General features: G+C 41.5%; 1 protein-coding gene across 1 annotated transcript in view; it reads right to left on the reverse strand.

Annotated features, from left to right (window-relative positions):
* WDR48 (WD repeat domain 48) overlaps positions 1 to 24,994 on the reverse strand; it is a 1,921,140-nt gene that overhangs the window by 30,148 nt on the left and 1,865,998 nt on the right. The gene's annotated exons all lie outside the window — the stretch shown is intronic.

Here is a 24,994-nt window from a genome sequence, read left to right on the forward strand (position 1 = left end):
AGAAGTGGAAGAAAATATGTAGTTATAATGGTTGTCATTATTTATTAAATGTAATCCACTACACTTTCTCTCCAAATCCCCAATATTAGGAGGTACAGAAGAAATGTTTGAGCCAAAATCAAGTTATCCTTCAAAATCAGGGACAGTTGAGATGTATGCAAAGAACATTTCATGAATATTTATATCATCTTAAAACAATCAATTAAACAATCAAACAATTAATCAAGAAATCATTAATTCATAAAAAACTCTCCAATTACATTCCACATTTATACCACAAGGTGTCATCGTACCATATTTCAATATGAAAACAGTCTCTTTATATAAAAGTTTTTGCTTAATCAAATCACTATTATTATCCACTATAATATGTTCTAAAACTGTTGCTAACAAACCATCTGGTTGACTATTATGATAGTCTTTAAAGTGCATAGCTAAGGGAAGAATTAATGATTTCTTGATTAATTGTTTGATTGTTTAACTGATTGTTTTAAGATGATATAAATATCCATGAAATGTTCTTTGTAGTCATTCTCCTTGAAGGCATGAGCCGAGGCGCTAGAGAGACTAATAAAACAGTGTTGGATCTTTCATCTGGTCGTTTTGCTTGGATTCTCTTTAATTTTTTATTTTTGGTTGTGCATATATACAGTTGAGATGTACACTGGAGGGAATTAAACATGCTCATATATGGCCAAAACCACACTTATTAGATGGGGTGTAATGGCTTCAGGTGTGTGTGTGTGTGTGTGTGTGTTCTCTCATGTATTTATTGACATCTGATTACTATGAAAGTCTATCTGGGGAGATGCCCATTTTCAGTGGAGGCCCAGGGAGAAAAGCTCCAAATTATTACAAAACATTTTAAGAACAATCATTTTACCATCTTCAAAAATAAACAAAAACATCTGCAGTTTAAATAATTATAACACATCAGACATAAAAACATTGGTTAAGAATCGATACAAGTTATATCTCTCTCTCTCTTTCGGCTTTTCCGGTTAGGGGTCATCACAGTGGATCACCTTGTCCGCTTATGATTGCGAGTGGAGTTTTTACGGTGTTGACTTGCCAGCCTGGTGCCCAACCTTCCACAGAAGGCACACACAAGCACGCACTCATGCCTAGGGCCAATTTTAGCATGTCCAATCCACTTGCATCATGTCTTTGGGGATGTGGGAGGAAACCCACATGACCACAGGGAGGACATGCAGACTCTGCACAGAAGATACCCCAGCCAAAGATCAAACCGGAGAGCCTCTTGCTGTGAGGCGACAACTCTAACCGCTGCACCACCGCGGCCATCCAATCGATACAAGTTATATGACAGTCATTATTTAGAGAAATTTTAGACGGTTTGTAGAGAAATTAAAGGTAGGTTAGTGTGATACAAACATTCAGAACTGCAATATGAAGATAGGGAGAAATAGGTGTATGCTATATTTGGAGAGAAAGTCAGGGAAGAGAATTTGATAGCGGTAAGGAAGTAAATTAAGAAGGGAGAGTAAGGAGGTATAAGGAACAAAAAGGGACTTGTTTACATTCAGGGATATAGCTTATCCTGGATTTGGCCAAGAATAAAGCTAGATTTTTAGCTTGGAAGTCTGTCAGAGCAGTTTTGAAAGATGGGAGGGAGGGTATTGACCTGCTGGATACAGGTAAGGAGTTCCAGGCCTTAGCAACCTTGAACAGGAAACTCGGTTAACTGGCACCCATGGGGATTGGTAGATGCCAGATAACTGTAGTTTCTGGTTGCTTGAGAGTTGCTATTAAAAATAGGCCTGAATAATACTGTACCCTATACTATTTGTTTGGTTTGACTTGTTCTCAGGTTGGGGAGAGAGAGGGAATTTATTCCTATATTTCTTTTTAAAACTCAAAAAACGTAAGGTATGTTTCTGCAGGGGGGGGGGGGGGACAGAAAGTGCAACACATGAAAATGTTACTGTATTTATTCAACTTTTTTTACTGTACAAATACAATGTCCAGCACATTTGCTAGGTTTTGTACACTGAGAGGAGTTTTTGGTCACTGGATCATAATGACTGAGTCTGACTGGGAAGATAGTTGTGTAGAAAATGCTTTAGTTTTATACAAGTTCAAATGCTAATATAGCTACAACAGTATTGCTCTGGTTATATTTTGTTATTAATATTAATGTAGCAGTTATTTTTATTTTTGTAAAAGAAAACTGCATTTTAGTTTTATACAAGTAAATTTTATTTTTATAAAAGAAAATTGCACTTTAGTTTTATACAAGTTCAAATGTTAATATAAATGAAACACCACTGTTCTGGTTTTATTTTGTTTAATATTTTGTCTATTCTTCAATTTGCGTTTCAATGTTGGTATCCCACAATTCCACTGGAGTGGGTGGGGTTAAATTATGTATGCCAATTTTATATTAACCAGCATCCAGATTTTTGGCCAATTGTATCTATTTTTCATGGGCCTTTGTCCAGATTTCTGATGTTTCCTGGTTGAGAAGTACGATTGTCAGAGAAAAACCACTACTGCCACAATCTTGCAGGTATAAAATCAAAGGCTGATCATCCAAATGAAGATGCTTTCTATTAGTCTCGCAAGGTTGTTTACAGCTGAGAAACATTCCTCAGGGAATGAGAGATATAGCTGCATTTCATGAGCATAACAGCAGCAGTTCTCTCAAATGAGCCCTTAGAGAATGGTCCTAGCAAAGCCTGGCATGGTCCTAGAAAAGTAATTAAGCTTACAGTGTTTTGTAAAAGTATGTACAGAGGAGCAAGCAGTGGCTTCTAGAATACTTTTAAAATTGAATCCTTTCCAAAAAGCCATAGATGAAGCAAAGGCCCTGGTAGAGCTGGCCTTGACCTTGCCTGGAATAATTTTGTGTGAGCATAAAAAGAAGTTATGTTCTTACTATAACGTACCATCTGTGTTGCCGTTCTTCTTTCATTCTTGACTGCTGGGTCTCAGTTCCGTCCTCGGAACAGACTCTGTCGTTGTAACAAGCTCACACCAGCCAGAAACTCTTGCGCTAAGGCTAAGCATACTGCCTCTCTTCCCTTCTCCTCAGACCGAGTTTTACCAGTAGAAATAAAATGTAGAAGCTTTGTCTGAGCAACTGCCCAACTACAAACCCAGGACTAGACCCGAACCTCCAGGAGTCTTTGGAGGGTAGGATGCAAGAATGAATGAAGATTGACAACACAGATGAACATTATGGTAGGAACATAACTTCTTTATCTGATGTTCGCAATCTTCATTCATTCTTGACTGTTGGGACAGAGTCCCTAGCTACTTCATGTCCGGGGAGGCCCTATGGCAGGATATTCTTGAGTACCACAGAGCCAAAGGATGCTCTTCCCCTGGAGACCATGTCCAATTTGTAATGAGTGATAAAGGTATGCAAGGTTGCCCAAGTTGTCGCTGCACAAATATCATCCACAGAGGCTCTAGAATGAAAGGTTACTGAAGTAGTAACTGATCTGACAGAATGAGCCTTGACCTCAATTGATAGGTTTAGTTTATTTTGGTCAAACAAAGGTGATTCAATCTCTGAATCATTTTGATAAGGTAACTTTGAAAACTGGTTTGCCCTGAAAAGTGGTTGAATTTTCTAACTGATTCTATTCAAGTAAAAACATAACTGTCTGTTTATATCCAACAAGTGTAAAAAAGAAGTTATATACTCACCATAATGTTCCATGTGAGTTGTTCCATCTCGCCTTCATTCTTCACTGATGGGTTCGGAGCCGATCCTCGGCTCCGACACGGCCATTTAGCAAAGCTCAGATATTACCAGTAGCTGAAGACCAAGCCCCTTATCCCATGATGCATTGCTGGAATTACCTCAGATCTTGTTTGCTGCATGTACTATATCCTAGTAAGAGGACTAATCTCCCCAGACAGGAAGAAACACTGAATAACCAGGATGAAGTCAGTCTCCAGGTCAACCATCAGCCAGGTGGGGAAGGAGGGAGGGACGTGAGAATGAAGGTGAGATGGAACAACTGACGTGGAACGTTATGGTGAGCACAAAACTTCTTTATGTGAAGTTGCTCAATCTCGCCGTTCATTCTTCACTGATGGGTAGCGTCCCTAGCACCATAAATCTTGGGTGGCTCACGGGAGTACATTTTTCAGGACGGTAGAACCAAACGAAGCCCTGTCCCTGGAGGCCTTGTCCACTTTGTAATGAGTGATAAAAGTGTGAGGCTTAGACCAAGTGGCTGCAGCACAGATATTGTCAAGAGGTAACTTGGCTTGAAAGGCTGCAGAAGTAGAGACTGCTCTGGTTGAATGCGCCTTTACTTTATGCAACAAAGACCTATTAGCAGATGAGTAAGTGTAGTTGATACAATCTGAAAGGGCTGCTTTAGCCACTGGTCTACCTTTTCTGGCTTCAGAGAATGAAACAAAAAGTTGGTCTGACTTTCTGAAGTCTTTTGTTCTGTCCAGATAATATCCAAGCTGTCTGTGAACATCAAGTTTGTGCAGCATATATTCTAAATTGTTGGTATGGTTAGGGAAAAAAACGGGCAACTCAATAACTTGATTTATGTTTGTCTCGGAGCATACTTTAGTCAGAAAAGAAGGGTTAGTCCTAAGGGATACTCTGTCAGGATGAAAAATCATCTGCAGCTCCTTCGTGAAAAATCTGTCAAGAATTCTAGAATGGATGACAATGGAGCTTGGCAAGGATCAAGGTTTTTGTTAGAAGCCCAAATGGAAAATCTTTTCCACTTACTCAGATACAATTTTCTGGTGGAAGGTTTGTGGGAAGCCAACAAAATTTGATATGCGTCATCTGAAAGATTATGAAGCCTGGCTATACGCAGAACTGGAACAGCCAAGCAATTAGCTTCAGTGACTGCAAGGAAGGATGGAGGTCATCCGACGGGCATGTCAGAAGGTCTGGAACTGGGTCCAGGGTCCATGGATCCTCCAAGAGATGATGGTAAAGAAATGGAAACCAAATCTGCCGAGGCCAATGAGGGTCTATAAGAATTATGGTCCTTCCCATCGACTCCACTTTCTGTAAAAATCTGGGTATCAGAGGAATTGGGGGAAATGCATAGAGGAGACTCGGGGGCCAATTGTGTACGAGTGCATCTCTCGGGGGTTCTCCCGGAGGGGGGGAGCAGGGCAAAGCAGCTTCTGCATTTGGTGTTGATGTGGCTGGCAAAAAGGTCGCAGCAAGGCTGGCCCCATTTGCGGAAAATCCTGTCCGCACTCTCCTGTTTGAGGGATCACTCGTGTGGCAACAATATTGCCCTGCTCAGCTTGTCCGCTATCACGTTGGATCTCCCTGGGATGTGCATTGCCAACAGAAAGCGCTGGGATGACACAGCTCACTGCCAAACTCTGAGGGCTTCTCGACAAAGGGGGTAAGACTTGGTCCCTCCCTGTTTGTTTAAATACCAGACCACTGACATGTTGTTTGTCTGTATAGTAATTGTCCCTAGAGGGAGAGAGTCCTAAAAGTACTGCAATGCCAGATACTGCTCTCCTCTCTAGGACATTGATATGCAAATGTGACTCTTGATCCGTCCATGCGCCTTGGGCAGTCTTTCCCTGAAAATGCCGCCCTCACCCTATCAGGGAAGCATCTGTGGTCACAGTGGCTACTGGAGGGGGAAGTACAAAGGGGCGTCGTATTGTAACATGTAGAGATGTCGACCACCACTGAAGATCCCTCTTGCAAGAGTTTGTAATCGGAATCATATGGTTCACTGGCAACTCCTAGTAAGACCACTGAGTGAACAGAAGCCATTGAAGAATCCGCATATGCATCCTCGCCAATGGAATGGCTAAAATTGCTGCCGCCATCAAACCTAGTACTTTCAAGACCTCTGCGGCTGGAGCTCTGTTCTTTGAAACCAGTGATGTGATGTGTTGGTGAAGAATTGATACCCTTTCGACCGGAAGATGTAGAGTGGTTGTTGAAGTGTCTAACTCTGCCCCTATAAAGACGATATTCTGCAATGGCGACAAGGCAGACTTTTCGAAGTTGACCGTAATGCCTAAGTGGTTGCAGAGTGTCAAGAGTGGATTCTGTTGCCTGAATCAGTTGATGCCCGATGGTGGAGGTAAGGAGCCAATTGTCCAGGTATGGAAACACCTGGAATCCTAGATGCCTCAAGTGAGCCGTGACCACTGCCATACATTTGGTAAACACTATGGGGGCTGTAGTGAGACCAAAGGGCAGGGCTCAAAACTGGTAGTGACCGTCTCCCAGCCGGAAATGCAGATGATCTCTGGATGGTCTGGCCATTTTTATGTGGTAGTACGCATCCTTGAGATCGATCGAGCATATCCAATTGTCCTTCCCTAAAAAGGGGAGCATGGACTGAAACATGACCATCCGAAACCTGTCTTTTTTTACAAATTGGTTCAGTCTGCTGAGGTCCAAAATGGGTCTCCAGTCCCCTGTTTTCTTTGGAACCAAAAAGAATCTTGAGTAAGTTCCAAATCCTGTTTGGTCTGCTGGGACTGGTTGCATGACTCTTTTGTCTAGCAACTTGCGGTCCTCTATGGTTGCTTGTTCTCTATAACTGGGTGGAACGTCCAGGATTCTCTTGACGGGAATGGGTGGAGCGGAGAACGGTATGAAATACCCTCTGGAAATGATGCTTTGTACTCATCTGTCATTTGTGATATCTAACCAGGCTTCTGGGTACAAAGATAAGCGACCCCCGGTCGCCTCCAGAGCAGGACAGTCGGGCCTCCTCTCAGGAGCGCTGGTAGGGTTGGCCAGAGAAATTATCTCTGTCACCCTGGTGTTGCGGATCCCCTCTACCGCGAGGGCGGCATATTCCATTATTACCTCCTCCTCCTCTGCCCCTGGAGGAAGGTTCTCCACATGTGTCCTGAAAGGCTCCTTGGGCTTTATGGAACCACATCTTTCCTCCCGTTTTGGCCTTTGGGGTAAGGTCGAGTAGAGGTAGAAAAGCGGACTCGGACGGCAGACAGAGTCTTTCTCTCCTGTTCACACCTGGTTAATGTTTCCTTTACCTTAGGCCCAAACAAGGATGAGCCATCAAACGGGGTATTTACGAATGAAGACTTGAAGGGCTCCGCGAAAGAACAGAGGTGCATCCAGGCATGCCTACGAAGAGCAACCCATGCTCCTGCAGCCCTACTCGATCCGTCTGCTGCATATATGAGATGCATGGACGAGTTCACAACGGAATTAAGGGTAGCAAGCTGGGCAGAAACCTGGTCAGTGACACCTGCAGCTACAGCACCCTGAAGAGCATCTCCCAACTCCTTAAGGAGGTCTCTTTGCAGTCTGGTGTAATGGGTCAGACAGTTCAATGATCGAAGGATGAAAGTCGCTGAACTGAACATGCATTTCCCATATCTATCCATGATCCTAGAATCTCTATTAGGAGGTTGAATAGACGCAGAAGTTTCAGATAATTCCTTCTTGGTGGCTGCCACCGCCACCACCATGGCATCAAAAGGCACTCCCTTAGACAAGAAGGTTTTATCCACTGGGGCAGAGATAAACGTATTCGGCCTCCGAGGGACAGGTTCCATGGACTCCGGAGACTCCCATGCCCTACGAGAGACCAGTTGCATAAGCTCATCGTAGGGTGGAGACATCCAGGAGGTGGAAGGTTGAGAACCAAAAGCCTTCAGAACTGACTCATCCTCAGTAGGGTTTTTGAACTGCCAATCACCCCTCTACCTAAGGATCTCAAGGATCTCCGCAAAGGAGATATTCTCAGAGGGGGTTCGAGGGGACCCTTCTGACTCATCCAAATCAGTGTCACGTCAATGACTCCTGTGGAGAGTCCAAGTGCCTCCTCTTGCACACACTCTTTCTGGGAACTTCCTCAGTGGGAACCTCTGGGGACGTCTCAGAAGAGCAGCGGGCGCCCAGTGGGGCTACCTGTGGCTCTGGGTCTCCATGCTTGGGGTGGCCAATGGAAGCAGAAGCAGACACTGGCACTTTAGGGGAAGAAGATGCCAGACCTGGTGATGAAGTCTTAGGAGACAGTACTCGCCTCATGGCTTTGAAGGCATCACGGCTTCAATGGGAAGGAGTCGACTGACCCGAAGGAACAGTGATCCCCTCCCGCATCAATGCAGTGGGATCCAAGCCCGAGGCAGGAGCCGAGCTCACCCGTGCCAAGGCCCCGAGAGGAAGAGTCGGCACTGACAGGTCAGTGCGACTATTCTCCCCGGACCCGACCGGAGAGTGTCGGCTCCTAGTGTCCTCAGTCGGCGCCAAGGACATCTGAGTAGATGGAGCCGATAACACTGGGACAGGTGTCGGCTCCAAGGGTTCTACAACCATCAGGTCGGTCTCTTCTGGCTCTGAAAACCCCTACAGCTCAGAGGAGGAGCAGTCAATTTATGGGTAGTAGTCTTCAGTTCCGACACCTGGGTCGGAGCCGACAGCAATTTAGCTAGGCCTGGTGCTTTTGAGAGCTTCTGTACCAGCTGTTCCATGTCCGAATCTGAAAGACTAACAGAGGACCTGGAGGAATGCACTGATGGTGTCAACTGGAGTAATGGAAAAGGAGATTCAAAGACCGGTTCCCAAGGCAGTGTCCCGGGTCCGAAAGGAAAAGACTGTCGGCTCCGAAGGCTGAGGAGCTGAAGTCACAGCAAGTTCCACTTTCTTAGACTTCTTTGACTTAGAGTCTGAATAGGATTTGGAGGACTTCGATGACTTGCTAGCTCCATCCTGGTCAGTCAAGAATGAACGGCGAGATTGAACAACTTCACATCAATATGCTCCCTTGTTTAAGAAGTTTGGGAAGAAAACTTTTAAGTCTATAGACTGATTAATATTCGAGTCTAACACAACCTTGGGAAGGAAAGAGGGATCAGTCCTAAGTGATACTGTCTCTTTGTGAAAAATGATACATGGACATTTCACACACAAAACCTGTAATTCTTGATATTCTCCTGGCTGACGTGATGGTCACCAGGAAAATGGTCTTCCAAGATAAGAATTTGATATCACATGTGGCTGCTGGGTTAAACTTTGCAAAACTAATGTTAAATTCCAAGGTTCAATGAGTTTTTAAAGGGTGGTTTCAAATGCACAACACCTTTCAAGAAGGTTTTGCAAAGGCAATGAGACATTAAGGAAAGGTCATCAAAACCATTATGAAAATATGAAATAGCAGCTAAATGAACTTAGAAACTAAGGCTCCTGACTGCAATAAAGTTGATAATATTCTAATACCTTATCAACTGAGGATAAAAAAGGGTCAATTCTTTCTGCAAGAGACCAAAGCAAAAATGTGTTCCATTTACTAAGATAAAGTCTTCGGGTGGATGGTTTATGGGAAGCCAGAAGTATTTTCTGTACTGGGGAAGCCAGATTGTTCTGCCTGGCAATTACTGAAGAATAGGTACCAAGCGGTCAGCTTGAGACTGTGTAGGTTGGGATGGACCAAACCCTGTGGATGAGACAACAGGTCTGGGGTTGGGTCCAGAGTCCACGGATAGTGAACTGGGTGAGGTCAGAGAAAGGGGAACCACACTTGGTGGTGCCAATAAAGTGCAATGAGGATCACTTTGCTTTTCAACCGTTGGGCTTTCTTCAAAAACAGGGGGATCAGGGGGAAAGGAAGACAGGTGTAAAGCAGTCCCAGGGGTCAGTCGTGTAGAAGAGCATCTCTCAAGGTCTCTCCCAGAGGGGGAGGGTCAGGGCAAAGTAGCTGCTGCACTTGTGGTTTATGGGAGATGCAAATAGGTCACAGCAAGGCTGACCCTATCGACGAAATATCTTCGTCGCTAAATTGAGATTCAGAGACCACTTGTGAGGCAGGAGGATACATCTGCTCAGTTTGCCCGCAATCACGTTGGAATTCACCAGAATGTGCATTGTTATCAGAAAGCAGATGGATGCTATCACCCATTACCACACTCTTAGGGCTTCCCGACATAATGGATAGGATCTGGTTCCTCCCTATTTGTTGATGTACCAGACCAGCGACATGTTGTCTGATTGGATAGCAATTGTCCTTGAAGGGAGGGTGGATTGAAATGCTTGCTATGCTAGAAGCGCAGCCATCAGTTCTAGGACACTGATATGCAAATTGGCCTCTGAGGGGGACCAAGTGCCTTGGACTATCTTTCCCTGAAAATGCCCACCCCATCAGGGATGATCCTCTTTTGACTTCATCCACCAAATTAGATCCTGCTTCCATCAGTTGGTTATGCGGATTAGGTAAGACATTGGGTGTGTTAACAGAGACCACAATGATGCCAGGAAACACTGAAGCAGCCTCATATGGTACCATGCCAGGGGAATGAGAGTGATCGTGGCAGCCTCTAGAAGTTGTAAGATTAAGTGAGCCGGGAATTTGTCTTGAGAGAGTATCACTTGAAGCTGTGATCTTAACCTCTATAGCCTGTGATGAGGTAGAGCAGCCATAAAGGATTTCATGTTGAATGTTGCTCCGATGAATTCTAACTCTTGCGTGGGTGACAGCTTTGAGTTTTCCCTGTTTATGCCTAAGTACTCTGCAAGGTGTAGGACTGAGTCCAAGGCATGAAACAGTAGATGCCTGGTGGGGGTGGTGCGGAGCCAGTCATCAAGATACGGGAACACATGGAGTCCTTATAGTCTTAGGTAAGCTGCTACCACTGCCATGCATTTGGTGAACACCCTGGGGGCTGTGAAGCCAAAAGGCAGTGCTCAAAATTTGTAGTGACTGCCTCCCAGCCAGAAGCAGAGGTATCTTCTGGAGCACTTGTTCATCTTTATGTGGTAATATGCGTCCTGAAGATCTAAAGAGCACATCCAATCATCTTTCTCCAGAAATGGAAGGATAGACTGTCCTTTGACTATCTGGAATTTTGTCTGTCGAACAAATTTGTTCAAGACACTGAGGTCTAGAATTGGCCTCCAGTCCCCTGTCTTTTTTGGCACTAAAAAGAATTTTGAGTAAAAACTGGATCCTATTTGGTCTGGTAGGACTGTTTGGATGACTCGTTTTTGAAGCAACATTTGAATTTCTTGCACTGCTGTATCCCTCTGACTGGGTGGAACATCGGGTATTCGCCTTTGCAGTCTTGGATAAAGATCAAAGGGAATATGATAACCTCTGGCAACTACTGTCTGCACCCAGGAATCTGATGTTATTGAGTGCCAGGCTAAGTGGTGCAGAGCGAATCTTCCCCTGACTGCCTCCAGTGGTAGGCAAATGGGCCGTCGCTCAGGAGTGCCATGAGAGGGGCTTCTTCCTGATGAGTTCCTCCTCTGCCCCACAGGGAAAACTCACCATGTGTGTCCTGAAAAAGCCCTTGGGACTTCCTGAACCATATCTTTCCACTCCTCTGATTCCTGGAGTAAGGTTGATGAGGAGCAGGAAAACGTACGCCCACAGCAGAAAGGGCCTTTCTCTCCTTCTCACGCCTGGCTAGTGTGTCTCTGACTTTTGGGCCAAAATGCGAGGCAGCATCAACCAGAGTGTTGTCAAAGGAAGACTTGAAAGGGGCTGCAAAATCACACAAGTGCATCCAGGCATGGCGCCTGATGGCAACGCCTGTCACTGCTGCCCTGTCCCGTCCCTTTGGCTGTGTGTGCAGTAAGCCACATGGCCAAGTTTGATATTGATTCTAGGGTCACAAGCTTGGAGGCAACTTTATTGCATACCTCATCAGACACTGCCCCTGCCCAGGTGCCTGAGAGCTCAGTGATCAGGTCCCTTTGAAGACGGGTAAAATGTGCCAAAAAATTCAATGACCATATGTCAAAGGTCATTGAAATGTAAACCCGCTTCCCAAATCTGTCCATCGTTCGAGACTCTTGGTTTGAAGGATGAACAGCTGGACTCACCTCTGCGAGTTACTTCTTTGTGGCAGCCGTCACCACCATAGCATCTACTGCTAAGTCTTTAGACCAGTGGGGTTGGTCTTCTGGTGCACTAAGAATTTTGTCCAGTCCCCGGGGAATTGGCTCTATATTGTCAATAGCCTTCTAAGCACACTGCATGATGAGTTTGACCAATTCATCAGCAGGTGGGGTCACCCAAGAAGTAGAAGATCAGGCACTAAAAGCCTGCAAGAAGACAGATTCCTCAGAGGAAGGGTTGGTGGGCTTCCAATCACCCTTCTGTTTCAAGATTTCCAGGATGTCTCCTAAGGAGACATCTTCAGGGGGGTGACAGTAGGGACACTTCCCCTTCATCGTAGTCTGTATCCTCAGTGAGAGACTTGTCCAAAGAATTTAGGTGCTTCCTCTTGCACAATCTCTTATGAGCGGCTCCTCAGGAGAAAGGTCTGAGGAGGACTCAAAAGAGAGGGTACCCTGCAGCATGGTGTCTTGTTGCTCTTGTACCCGCTGTCCCGATGTAGCAGATTTTGGCAACTGCAAGCCAGAGGATATGTAGATGTGACACACTGACTGAGATGATGCCAATTGCGTACCTGCTGAGGCAAGAGCCCTCTCCATAATCTGGAAGGCAGGCCCGCCTGTAGAGGGATGGGAGCCCAGAACCGAGAAAGACAACCTCAGAACCGGGGTCACGCCCCACTCCGATGAGCCCACCTCCAGAGCAGAAGCCCCAAGAGGGCCTAGAACTGTCAAAGCCCCCGGAACCGTAGATGGCACCATGGAAAAAAATCGGTGCTGAAATAGGGATCCTGGAGCTGACAGCCAGGTCATGGTCCCGAGGGTGGGTCGGCAGGAACACAGAGTTAGCACTGGAGCCAAGGGGAGGTCCACCATCAGCAAAGTAGATGGCATCTGTAGCGGCATTGAAGTTGAGGGCTCTAAGACCTGCAGAGAGGTTGAAGGAGGAAGACAGGATGCAGTATTTGGAGAGTAGACCTCAGCACCAGATGGGAGGAAGGTCTTAGCGGGGGCTGAAAGACCTCTGGCCACCAAGAGCTGATCCACTAACCTGACTACATCAAGCTCCGAAAGGCACCTGGTGGAACGAACAGACATCCCCGAGGGAGATTCTAGATGTTCTATGAAAGGGTTTCATTGCTGACCATAAAAAGAGTCAACAGATGGGGAGTACCTAGTCTTGGGCAGGGATTCGACCTTTGGCACTGTGGTCGGCTGACCAATTGCTTGTTTGGGAGGGGAAGTGACCAGTATGGGAGAAACTATTGTTAGTGCCGTTGGTTCCATAGGAGTTATCATCTGCGCAGTGGAAGGAGTCGTAGGCTTCAGCACCAAAATGTTTATTGGTGTCTATTTTGATTATTTAGGCTTCTGTTCTGAAGTAGAAACCTAGCCTTTGGACGATTTTGAGTCAAGAGATTGAGGAGATGGTGGAACAGAGTAGCTCCTCTTTTTTTCATCTTTCTTGGGAGACTTTGAAATCTACAGCTCAGACAAAGCTTCTGAAAAAAAGGCATTTTAACAGCCCCATTCAGAATCAATTTTTTGCACTGCTCTGCAAGTGTCCGAGCACTAAAACACTTGCAGAGCTCACACGGCAGTTGGACTTCCAAATGTGGCACCCCCAAACAATATATGCAAGAAAGATGCCCATCCTTGCATTGCTTAAAACCAGTAGCACCTTTCTGTTTCTCTGCCATAATGAACTTTAGAAAGGCAATCAACAAACCGTTCACACACACAACAGCAGAAAGATAACAGAAAACCAGAAAAGGATTTTTTTTTTTAACATACCAACAATAATAATGAACAAAAAATACCCAGAAGGGGTAAAAAGAGGGAAAGAGGGAAATACCAATGATGGTACTGGAGGAAAGGGAGAGGCCTATACCAACGATGTTAAAAGAAAAAAATACGATATGGTAAAAAATGGGGAAAAAATACAGCACTCGCACACAAAATATCAAATTACGCAAGAAGATAAGCTAACGACAAATTTTTATAGAAAAAACATTTTAAAGACGATAGTATATAAAAAAAAAATTAGCACTTAGCTTGAGAGCATGGCTGACACATCCTAAAACTCTATGCAGAAAACGAGATCTGAAGAGAAGGGAAGAGAGGCACTATGGGTAGCCATAGCTAGAGAGTTTCTGGCTGTTGTGAGCTTGTTACAATGGCTGAGTTGGTTCCGTGGATGGAACCAAGACCCAGCAGTCAAGAATGAATGAAGATTGACAACATCAGATCAGAAGTCAAACGCTTTAAACAACCCATTTGGAAATAGTCTTGTTTTGACACAGGTTGTACCTTCTTACCTTAACAAGAACTGAACAATTGATCCCAGGATCTGAATGATTTAGTACCAGAGTTGTCTGTGGGAATCCAAGGTATGGAGTATTCTTTTTCCCTTATTTTTAGGTTCAGGAAAGAAAACTGTGAAGATGGACAGTTTGACTTAAAGTAAACTCGTTCTCAAAACCATGTCCCTGTTGAAAATGCTCGCCATAAGAGCTTGCAACTCAGAACCTTGTTCTGCAGGCCTTAGTCCATTTCCCATTTGAACCAACTGAAAAATGTGATCTTAAATTTTTGACTTGGAAGACCTTACCTTTTAGTGGCCATTACCTCTGCCAGGAGAATTTCCAAACTCCAAGCTTTGTCCTCTAAACTTCCACACTTACTTTTCCATAAGGAAATGGTGACATTAAGAGCTAACCCTTCCTTCGTTCGTTCCTAAGGTGGTGTCAGAATTCAGTATCAATCAATTAACTTGCCTGTTTTACTCCTAAAATTCAAAAACAAAGGTGAATACATGTGGCATTTACTAGACGTTATAGACGGGTGCATTTTAACTTGCACAGAAAAGAAGGCATTAGAAAATCTAATCAATTATTTATATCTTTTGCAGATAAACTGGGCAAGTCTGTCACAAAAGTGACATTGGTAATACAGATTACGGACTGCACAGCCTTTAACTGCAGTAAATCAGGCATTTCATTACCAAAACCTTTAACAGCTCCCTCTACAAGACCCATGGCAACCTCGTCAGTATTTTTATCCAACCATTCCATGAATAATATTTGCATAGCTGCTACTTGGGCTAATCCTCATACCTTCTTTGTTCTTTACAAATTGGATCTAGTCTTGAGGGGAAAACCAGTCTTTGGTTCAATCATGCTCAGGAATTTCCTTCCTTAGAGTCCACCCATGATATAAGGTACTATCAAACAAAAACCGCTGTAGGTAAAACCAAGGTGCATAAAAGCATGAAGTAAAAACAAAAGAACAATGCACCAAGGTAGCACACAATAGCATCTTTAATAAAATAAACAAAAGGAAACAATGGTAAGCGCTTTCGCAACACTCAGTTGCTTCTTCAGACAAAATGTTAAAACAGCTCATTTCTTATATACTCTTGAAACCAATTAGAATAATTAGTGATGTCATACCTGAAGGAGCATTTAAAGGCACAGACAAAAACTAAACATAAATCAGATAAAATACATAACATAAGCTTTTAGTAAGCATAAAAAATCAATTATGTAAAATTCATTCATAAGTAAGAGGCAATAAATATTATGCTTAAAATTATTTGTGTTTAAGGCGTATGGCTTTCAAAAAAGGGACCAGAGATGTGGTACCATTAAGACCTGGATGTTTGTCTGCATTAAGTTTCATTATCCATTTTTGTTCACAACCTTCAGTAATATTTTCTATATCCCCTCTTCTCAATTTTTTATGTATCTGTTGTAAGACAAAAAACTGGAAGGAATGTGAGGGATCAGTGTTCATGACATGATTAGCTAATGCATTTGTATGTTTTCTATTCCTGATATCACGAAGATGTTCCAAAATTCTATCTTTAAAAGATCTATTAGTCTTGCCAACATAGAAAACATGAAATCTCTTGCAGAAACCATAATAAACTACATCAGTACTTTTACAATCAGCATATGTATGGGAATACAGATGGAACTGTTTTGTTGGATGAGTATATGTATTTGTGCTGTAAATGTAAGGACATGCACTACATGACCTGCATGGATGGGTACCCTGACGTGTGGAAAGAGAATTTGGCTTGTGTGTCTCTCTATTACAAAGATGCTGTTTGAGTGATTTATTATTCCTAAAGCTAAACTGTGGAATGCTAGTGGTAATTATTATAATGCATTAGCTAATCATGTCATGAACACTGATCCCTCACATTCCTTCCAGTTTTTTGTCTTACAACAGATGCATAAAAAATTGAGAGGAGGGGATATAGAAAATATTACTGAAGGTTGTGAACAAAAATGGATAATGAAACTTAATGCAGACAAATATCCAGGTCTTAATGGTACCACATCTCTGGTCCCTTTTTTGAAAGCCAGACGCCTTAAACACAAATAATTTTAAGCATAACATTTATTGCCTCTTACTTATGAATGAATTTTACATAATTGATTTTTTAAAAAGATTTTTTATGCTTAGTAGAAGCTTATGTTATGTATTTTATCTGATTTATGTTTAGTTTTTGTCTGTGCCTTTAAATGCTCCTTCAGGTATGACATCACTAATTATGCTAACTGGTTTCAAGAGTATTTAAGAAATGAGCTGTTTTAACATTTTGTCTGAAGAAGCAACTGAGTGTTGCGAAAGCGCTTACCATTGTTTTCTTTTGTTTATTTTATTAAAGACGCTATTGTGTGCTACCTTGGTGCATTGTTCTTTTGTTTTTACTTCATGCTTTTATGCACCTTGGTTTTACCTACAGCCGTTTTTGTTTGATAGTACTATGTGTTTTTTATTCAGCTTAAGGGCACACGCTTCCATGAAGGATATGTCTACTGGAAATACTTCAGGAATACCTAGCAATGGCTACCACCAACGTTTCTTAAGAATTTTGGATGTACCAGTAAAGCCACTTCTGAATGTGGATATACATGTAAATTAGCAAGAAAATATCAACCCTCAACGTTTACCTGAATTTCTTGCTCAGTATAAGAACTTGGAAAACTTGATGGATAAGTATAAGAGGCTGCAGTGGCAGCGCTTACATCTACAAGCCTCATTAGAATCAAAGATTATCCCTCGTGGACTAAGAGTTCTAAACATGCCTACTTATGGGGATGCTTATCCAGTTCTTTTACGCAAATGGCAAGAACTGAATCTACAATTTAGTTCAAAATACATGGAACTACTACTGGACTTTTTTTCCCCTATTGACCTTGAACTTAAGCAAGAGATTATTGCTTTGGAATCAAAGATTAATGAAAACTTTCCTAATGACATTACATTTAATAAAATGAGTGAACTTCAGGACAGCATTATTATATATGAGAAAAGACTTCAAAATACTAAACTCTCCAAACTAAATAGAGATAAACGTGATTGTGCTAGCAACAATGTTTTTTCTTGGCCCAGAGAGAACATAAGCAGACAGCTTCAGGGCATTTCTGCTTCAAATGCGTTAGATACTTCAAAAAAATGAAGGCTCTACCACTTTAAGTGAGTGCAGTCGACCTGATACTGTTACTGATAGCACTTCTGGTTCTACGCATACAGAGCAACCTGGTACACAAGCTAAACTTGAATATTACTCCTGTAGCTTTTGTTTCACAGCCTTTAGTGGCTGAATCTATTGAAACGACTGATTTACACCAAAATAAAGCTAACACAGGAGCTATTCCTAAAAAAACACGCCTTTTACCATCCTCGACAATATCGCAGGCTCATATGACGTCCACAACAGCTGGCCAAGATATTCATGCATCCAGGAGCACTGAAAGTGTTCTTTTAGACACCAACAACAAAAACGACTTCTCCCTGAAGGCACATCTACTATTTAGGAATCGTACAAGAAGCCAGAACTACAAGGGACACTTATCCAGGATAAATCAAACAGAAAGGACTATACAGTCACCGAAAAGGAGACGAACATAAATACAGGTCTTGTTGTTAATATTTCTTCATTTAAACTGAGTGATAATCAGATAAATTTGCTTAGCAAAGGCCTGTCTTTTATACCAGCGAAAAAGGCTGATTTAACAGAAATGATTAAGGACTTAAAGTTGTTGGGAAGAAATTTAGCCTTAAAATCTTTGTTTCCTAACAACACAGTGAATGTAAATAATATATACAAACACCCTAGCAGTTTTATTCCAAATATTCCAACTAGCATTCAGAGGTTTACTGATATGTGTGAGATGGCTTTCAGAGATATAAATGAACAAGATTTCAGTAATTATCATTTCAGCAATTTAACTGTTGATGAGCAAAGAGCATTGTATGAACTGAAGAACTTACACTCCCTGGTTATTAAACAGGCTGACAAGGGAGGTGGTGTTGTCCTCTTAGATAAACAGTTATATATACAGCAAACGCATAAATTATTATTAAATAATGATACATATCTACCTACCTCTAAAATCACAGTTAATGCTATTATTGATAAAATTTCATTTTTACTTTTTGATTTACTTATTACAGGATTAATAGATGAGTCATTGTTTAAATATTTTAATGTTTTAAAACCAATTGTCCCTAAAATTTACGGCTTACCGAAGATCCATAAAGACTTGACTTTACCACCTATGCGACCTATAGTGTCTGGGGCCGGTTGGTGTACCGAGCCCCTTTCGATCTTTGTTGAGGACACTTTACATGGTCTGCTGGATAATTGTCATACCATTTTAAGAGACACCAAGATGTTTCTCGAAAGATTACATAACAGAATGGCCGGTATTGAAATAGATATGGACTTTGTATTGATTACTATGGATATAGAGTCTTTGTTCACTAGCATTCCCAACTTATGAGGTATTGAGATGATTAGAGAATTTCTTACAACTAACAGGTGTTTTATGAACAATAAAGTTCAATTAATATGTAGCTTGCTAGAAATTATATTGGAAAATAATGTTATGACATTTCAGGAACAGTTCTTTTTGCAGAAGGTTGGCATGGCCATGGGTACCCCCTGTGCCAATAGCTACGCCAACCTAGCTTTAGTTTGTTGGGAAGAAACATTTGATCTTTCCAGCCAAAATCCCTTTATAGAACATGTATTTATGGTATGTACGGTTTGTGGATGACGTTTTTATGTTATGGAAAGGTGATGGTTTGAATTCTGCATCTTTTGTGACTTACTTACATACTACTACTACTGATTTTTTAAGATTTTCATATCAGATCTCTGCTGAACATATTGATTTTCTTGATGTATATTTGACTAAATCTGATCTAAATAATCTAAGGAGTCAAGTTTACCAGAAGCTTACTAGAAAAAATACATACCTGCATAAAACAAGTATGCACCCCAGACATATTCCAAGAAATGTATTAAAAGGGCAAGTATTCAGGACCCTGAGATTACACAACAATGATGAGGATGCAACATGCAGCACTTAGTAATCTCAAATGTGATCTTCTCCAAAGAGGCTATAATACTACTGAGATTGATAAAACAGTCTCTGATGCCTGGAAATTGAGGCACACAAAATGCAGACCCTATTTTAATCCAGCCATGGATAATCCTGCTACTAATAGCAATGGTACCTTGCCTATTAATGAGTTCAGAGTAGTGTTTCAGTTTGCCAGCAACATAAACCAATATATTGATGTTGTTAAGAAACACTGGCACCTTTTGCAAGAAGTACCTAATCTAAATGCTATTACCACTAGCATTGCATAGTTTAGCTTTAGGAATAATAAATCACTCAAACAGCGTCTCTGTAATAGAGAGACACACAAGCCAAATTCTCTTTCCACACGTCAGGGTACCTATCCATGCAGGTCATGTAGTGCATGTCCTTACATTTATAGCACAAATACATATACTCATCCAACAAAACAGTTCCATCTGTATTCCCATACATATGCTGATTGTAAAAGTACTGATGTAGTTTATTATGGTTTCTGCAAGAGATGTCCTGTTTTCTATGGTGGCAAGACTAATAGATCTTTTAAAGATAGAATTTTGGAACATCTTCGTGATATCAGGAATAGAAAACATACAAATGCATTAGCTAACCATGTCATGAACACTGATCCCTCACATTCCTTCCAGTTTTTTGTCTTACAACAGATACATAAAAATTTGAGAGGAGGGGATATAGAAAATATTACTGAAGGTTGTGAACAAAAATGGACAATGAAACTTAATGCAGACAAACATCCAGGTCTTAATGGTACCACATCTCTGGTCCCTTTTTTGAAAGCCAAACGGCTTAAACACAAATAATTTTAAGCATAATATTTATTGCCTCTTACTTATGAATGAATTTTACATAATTGATTTTTTAAAAAGATTTTTTATGCTTAGTAGAAGCTTATGTTATGTATTTTATCTGATTTATGTTTAGTTTTTGTCTGTGCCTTTAAATGCTCCTTCAGGTATGACATCACTAATTATGCTAACTGGTTTCAAGGGTATTTAAGAAATGAGCTGTTTTAACATTTTGTCTGAAGAAGCAACTGAGTGTTGCGAAAGCGCTTACCATTGTTTCCTTTTGTTTATTTTATTAAAGATGCTATCGTGTGCTACCTTGGTGCATTGTTCTTTTGTTTTTACTTCATGATATAAGGTAGTTGGGAACTCTGTCCCACTGGTGGAGGAATGAATGAAAATTGACAATGTCGGATACAAAAAGTTATGTACTAACCATAATGTTCCACCTGTGTTGTCCACTTTCATTCTTCCTCAACTTCCATCCCACCAACCCCCAACCTTCGACATCTTGGACTTCTGGAAGAATGAGATGCTATTAAGACACCACTGTGTCTTCTATGGCACTCCAGACAGTGGTTTCCTTTGTTAGGAACACTATTCATATAGTTACTATTTATATCAATTAGCAAACAAGATCTGAGGTATGTTATAGAGGTTGGTGCATTATAGGTAGGAAGGAGTACTAGTTGGCCACAAGCTATAGTATCGGCAGAGTGGGATCCAAAGATTAGATCGGAACCCAAAAGTTGAGGAATGAATGAAAACTGGCATCAGATTGTCTATTTACCTGTATTTTGTGGAGAATGTTTTCTCTGCCTTTTGCCAAAACTGAATGAGGAGTTAGAGAATCCATCCCTAGCCCAACTTATCCTTTGCAAGTCATTTTTTGATCAACTTCTGCAGCAGAGGGCCAAAACAAAATCTCTACCCAAAGGGGAATTTAGCATCTAATTTCTATCAACATCTGGGAGGTTCTGAGAATCCAGCCATGCAAACCTTCTCAAAATAATACCAGTGGCCATAGCCCTGGAAGAAGTATCAGAGTTAAACACACACACACACACACACACACACACACACACACACACACTGTAAACAATGAGTAGTAACTAGTGCAGTAGAAGAAACTAAATTATTTGAAGCTATTTTTTTTCCTTACAAGGAGAAACTGCTTATAAAACATTTATCATACTTTCACAGTTAGTTAAAACAAACTGTAACACGAGCCTGACAATTCAAAATTCTGAAAATCAAAGTTGCAGAAGTATAGACTTTTCCCAATCTTTATCAATAATGTTTCCAACCTTATCAGAAAGAGTAAAACCGGAATTAACTAAGTGTTTAGCAGCAGTGGGATCAACTACAGCTACAACTGCTGGGTCACGTTTGGGAATAGTTTATAAAAACTTAAAAGACTTGGGAACTTTATACATCGCATCTGCCTTTTTAGGGGCAGCTGGCTGACTATCAGGAAAATTACAGGCAGTAACACACACATCCTCAAAGCAGACAGAACAGGAGGAATGGGTGTAGGTTCTGGAAACTCCTTCTGTAGCAAGTCATGGTATTTTCTGGGGGACTCAAAAACCTCAGCATTCTCCCATTAAAAACAATGGCGCATTCTAGCAGTACTCAGAGAAAGAGAAACCCTCAAGGGAAAAATCAGTAACTGAGCTCTCCTCTGAGTCTGAATTAGAAATCTGGAGAGAAAACTTGTTTGTCCCTTCATTTTCCTGTTCGGATTCAAAATCTTGAATAACTTCAAGAAAAGAGATATTCCTATTTCTTTTACTAGAAACTACTACAAGAAAGATTAGTAGCTTGGATTAAACTCTGCACCATGCCCAGTAAACTATTCTTATCTAAAGAAGCTTGAGGAGGAGTACAAACATGCTTAGTTTTCTCTTTTTGACAGGAAAATGGGGCCAACCATGTTAGCAATGGTGGCAGCAGCAGCCTCCCCAAGGATGGACACAACATTCTGACACAACAGGGAAGCCTTCCTGTTCCCTTTTCCCAGGATTGACAAAAGTGGCTCTCCCTTGCTCACTAAGAGGACATCAAAAGCCACAGAGCATGTGGCTAAACCCTGGTCCATAGTGGCTGTGTTGGTTTTATTAGTTATTTTTTTGTTGGTTTTACTAGCTTTAAAATAACTTTTCTGAAGAGAAAGATGAAAAAACAAACAATATTTAACAAATGGAAGGTTTACCCCAAAGGGAACTTACCTGCTCACTAAAGGAACAGCACCAGTCTGACCCGTCAATCTTCAAAAGCCTTAGAGGAGAGTATTCTTCAGTGGCAGTAAAACTCTGAAGGGCTTGGGTTTAAATGTGTCTTTTAATCAGCTCAGCTTGAGCTGTCTGACAGTTTGGGTACATGGAAAGTGTGCTGAAGCTTTGGAAGCTGACCAGCTGTTATATATTTACCAAGATATAACCCATACAGCTAAGGCAACTCCAACAGTGATCTGTATGATGAATATCATAACTATGCATACCTCCTGATCAGAGAACCTGTAACAGCTGCCTTGGAGTAATCTTCTACTTGCTTCATAGCTGCATTTAATGATGTGCCTAGCTACATGGGAATCCTGATCCACCAAAGATAAAGCCAGTTGTTTACTGGTAGTTTCTTCAGGGGAGGACAAAATTTAATTTAAACTGCTGAGTACACACAATAAATATTCAGCCATTTGAGTCTGATAATTCAGAGTTCTAAAGGTCAGAGTGGAGGTCATATAAACCTTTTCACCATTCTGTCCATTGCCCTGCTGTCTTTATCCAAAGGAAGAGCATTGGCATTAGACAGTAACTTATAGGGCTTGTCTGTTGACATGAAAAACATAGAGGAGTCTGCCACAGGGTTTTTGTACAGAAATTTCAAGTTCGCAGGTACCTTGTAAAACCTGTCAGGCCTCTTAGGTGCTGGTGTAGTGGAAGTCGATGCAAAAGCATCCAAGAAAGTTTCCAGAATTGGAGATGCAGCAGGGGTGCCTACTTCCAATGAATTGCAGTATCTTTGTTGAACTTCAGAAATATGTTTAGATATCCATTCAAAATACTTCATCATATTAAGTTTCCCAAAATAAAGCTTCTTCAACAGGGAAGTCAGTAGAAAGGTAGTCTTCATCATTTGAGGTCATGTGACCTGGTGAATGGATTTGAGATGAACAGGTTTAAGAGTGCTGATTTGAGTTTGATTCACCCTCCCCATCTTCAGAAGAAATGTCTGTCTGTCTCTTTTTTTGAGTGGGAGCAAAAACAGCAGTAGTAGTAGCTGGCCCTGCAAAGGATGGTGGCCTGAGACCTGTTATGACCAATCCATCCACTCCTTTTCTTTGGACATCTGGGGTAAAGGAACGTTTTTAGTTTGGATTGTTTCTTTTTTTTTTTCTTTTCTGAGTGACATCAGTCTTTGACTAAACATGGAAGTTCTACCTCCTAATGAAGCTGTATGAGTGATCCAAGAAATTCCTCTTGAACAAGGACCTGTGGTATGTTTTTTGGTCCTTTGGAAATTATTAAGCTAAGCTAAGTGGCCTCCAGTGGGGTCAGGGTACCAGGAGTCTGAAAAGGAGTCAGGTGTACTGTATGTTCTGAGACCTCTGTGGATATGTCAGAGTTTGACTAGGCAGTCATAACTAACAGGCTTATGCTTCTTAAACTTTTTCTTTTGAAAAGGCAGGATGTCAAGTGTAGAAGAATCTGCTATCTTTGTTTGGGTGAGACTAAGGGTGCTGAGTTTTCAAGCAGGAATTAAGAGATAAAAGTCAAGTTCTTTGGGACTTTGGAACAAAGTACTGACAGACTGTACAATTTCTGAAGTTGTGCCCTGCACCTACACAGAAAAGGCACTAGGAGTGGAGATCCTTGTATGGTATCTACCTTCCGCAATCACAATTTCCCCTCCTAGCTCACATCTAATAACACAACAAATAGCAATACAATAGAGAAAAATAAAGGAAGGTTCCCCAAAAGTGCACTTATCTGAACCACTGAAGGCCAACAGTACTACCATGCATGGAACAGACCAATGGGTGCCAGACCTGCATTCTGACTGGTGGCAAGACAGTCTGAGGATTTACATTAATATATCCATTTATGTACCTTACACCTGTGGACTTAGGGCATAGACTGGATATGTGGCTCTATGGAAGGTTTTGGCTTTGTTTCCCCAGCAGAACATCCAGGTAATTTGGCAAGATAACCCAACCGATTGGAATACTGCAACAGTGATCCAAGGAAAGATATCAGCACCTGCAGAGACTGGAAGGCCTCTTTAAAAATGAACTTTTTCCTAGGACATCTAAGCTATGACCTAATCTCGGAGCTCTGTTCCTTACAGCAATGCTCAAACTCCTGAGGCTGCACAGTGGACCATCTAACTAGTCTCCATGTCAGAAACTCTCACTCATTACTATCTTTCTCACTGCAAGATAGGCCAAAAGCTGCATCTATATAGCCCTACTGAGTGTTAGAGATTATGAATATAAGGCTGAAATTAAATCTGTTGTAAATATGCTGAAAGATAAAGCATAGAATAAAAGGTTTGCTTGAATATATGTATAGAGTTTAGCAATGTAAAATGTGCATTCATGCTATATGTATAACAGACAGGCTTTCTCTTCACAGCATCAGAAAATACTAACAAAGCAATATTGGAAAGCAAGTATCACATGATTTTCTCATGTTTGCAGAACAAATATCTAAACTCAGCAATACGTGATGTTTTTTCAATAGGAACAGCTTGTACAGATGTTTCCTTTCAGATTTGTGTTAATGGCATCCTCATATCAGCAAAAGTGCTTACAAGTAAATCACAAAAGGACAATAGAAAAGTCTAAAAACAGACATTATGTGACTTCCCACAGAAGGCCAAAAAAGATACCAAGAGGAAATAACAAAATCTATGTGCATGACTAGCACTCTAGATAACAACTGTAAGTAATTCAGTTATGTGAGAAAGGGAGAGAG

The sequence above is a fragment of the Protopterus annectens genome, chromosome 3.part1 (genome assembly GCF_019279795.1).
Source record: "Protopterus annectens isolate FY-2018-M chromosome 3.part1, PAN1.0, whole genome shotgun sequence".
Lineage (NCBI taxonomy): Eukaryota > Metazoa > Chordata > Ceratodontiformes > Protopteridae > Protopterus > Protopterus annectens.